A 2,242-nucleotide genomic window follows, 5' to 3' on the forward strand; every position below is an offset into this window, starting at 1 on the left:
TCACTCACCTCAGCTTCTCTGGGTGACTTACCAGCCAGGCCATTTCACTTTCCCCAGCTGGTTTTTATAGATTCTGTAAGATTCAGATGATAAAATCAGTGTGAAATGATTTTTAAATTGGGAAATGTTAGAAAAATATGTTATTTTGTAATAAGTTGATAATAATGGTTATTGTAATAAATACCCAGGCTTTTCTGAAGCTTGTTTTTTTCTTCTTTTAGTCATAATGCTGGGGATCTCCTTTTGCAGTGGTGGTAGTGTTGAGCAAGGTTCTATATCCGAGAAAGGTTGTGAAATGCATGTTAGTCAGATTTTGCTAATTATTAGCCACAGTATATGATTTGAAGGAGGAAGACAGAGATTTTGGGGGGATTACTGAGTGGAGTTAAACCATCCTCATGTGCTTTAAATTTGGATAACTTTGGAGAGTGTAGAAGGGGCTTATTTTGAGGCATTATGTTATAGATTGTCGATTTCAAGCTCAGAAATGAATGGAAATGCACTTTCCTTTATTTCCAAATGGCTGTTCTTTTTGGAATCCTCAATCTACTTTCTCATTTGTCCCTTAGTAAACACACCTAGTCTTTAGTAGAGGTTGAAGGAGAAAGTACACACTGTCCACCTTAGTCTAACTGTGCTCTTTACTGAAATGTTTATAAGTTTGGGCAGGACTACCAGCTGCTCTATTTGCTGAGAAACCCCATTTCCAATTCCTCTGACTTTGAGGGTCACCACAGCCCAAAGCCACCCCAGCCCCCAGGACTCTGGTGCCCTCCCGGACAGGATTCTGCTCTGCCTGTGCAGTGTCCAGCAGTAATGGGAGTGCTTCTACCCTTACATACAGAAGAGATTTTTATATAAAAGGCCCATACGCAGACACAAACTCATTTGCAAGTGTACCAGGACCTCTGTTCCACTCCAGTCAAAATGTCCTCATTTGCTAAGAAAAACCTGAATCAGGGCTTAAAAACCATGACCAACATATAAAAGCACTTTTCTTCTAAGAACTATGAGTTCAAGATCTATTTAATATTTCTCTTGGTTTCCCTTACAACACTTTCTTTGTGCTACCATTATCGAATTTACTATATGTTTCCCCGGGGCCTTCCAGGGGGTTGATTTTGTCTGTAGAGATAGCAGATACCTTGAGGGCAGGGGCCTTCTTTTGCTCGTCTTATTCTGGGGCTTTGTCTGTGTTGTGTGCTAAAGTGTTTTATTTTTATTTATTTATTTTTTTTGCGGTACGCGGGCCTCTCACTGTTGTGGCCTCTCCCGTTGCGGAGCACAGGCTCCGGACGCGCAGGCTCAGTGGCCATGGCTCACGGGCCCAGCCGCTCCGCGGCATGTGGGATCCTCCCAGACCAGGACACGAACCCGTGTCCCCTGTATCGGCAGGCGGACCCCCAACCACTGCGCCACCAGGGAAGCCCTAAAGTGTTTTTGACTTGAATAAAGTGTGGGGTGGGGAAGGTAGCTTGAGAAAGATTGAAAGAGAAAAATATTAAACAATTTTCACTTTTTGAACATAAATTGAATGATTTTACATTAATTAAATTTTTAGAACTTGCTATCACATCAGTCAAGGTAGTTTTTTTTTTTAACATCTTTATTGGTGTATAATTGCTTTACAACGGTGTGTTAGTTTATGCTGTATAGCAAAGTGAATCAGCTATATGCATACATATATCCCCATATCCCCTCCCTCTTGCGTCTCCCTCCCTCCCACCCTCCCTATTCCACCCCTCTAGGTGGTCACAAAGCACCGAGCTGACCTCCCTGTGCTATGTGGCTGCTTCCCACTAGCTATCTATTTTACATATGGTAGTGTATATATGTCCATGCCACTCTCTCACTTCGTTCCAGCTTACCCTTCCCCCTCCCTGTGTCCTCAAGTCCATTCTCTATGTCTGCGTCTTCATTCCTGTCCTGCCCCTACGTTCTTCAGAACCTTATTTTTTTCCTTTAGATCCCATATATATGTGTTAGTATACAGTATTTGTTTTCCTCTTTCTGAACTCACTCTGTATGACAGTCTCTAGGTCCAACCACCACACTACAAATAACTCAATTTCGTTTCTTTTTATGGCTGAGTAATATTCCATTATATATATGTGCCACATCTTCTTTATCCATTCCTCTGTTGATGGACACTTAGGTTGCTTCCATGTCCTGGCTATTGTAAATAGTGCTGCAACGAACATTGTGGTACATGACTCTTTTTGAATTATGGTTTTCTCAGGGT

Source organism: Aethalodelphis obliquidens, unplaced genomic scaffold (genome assembly GCF_003676395.1).
Source record: "Aethalodelphis obliquidens isolate GAN/ISIS:26980383/991018 unplaced genomic scaffold, ASM367639v1 scaffold6, whole genome shotgun sequence".
NCBI lineage: Eukaryota > Metazoa > Chordata > Mammalia > Artiodactyla > Delphinidae > Aethalodelphis > Aethalodelphis obliquidens.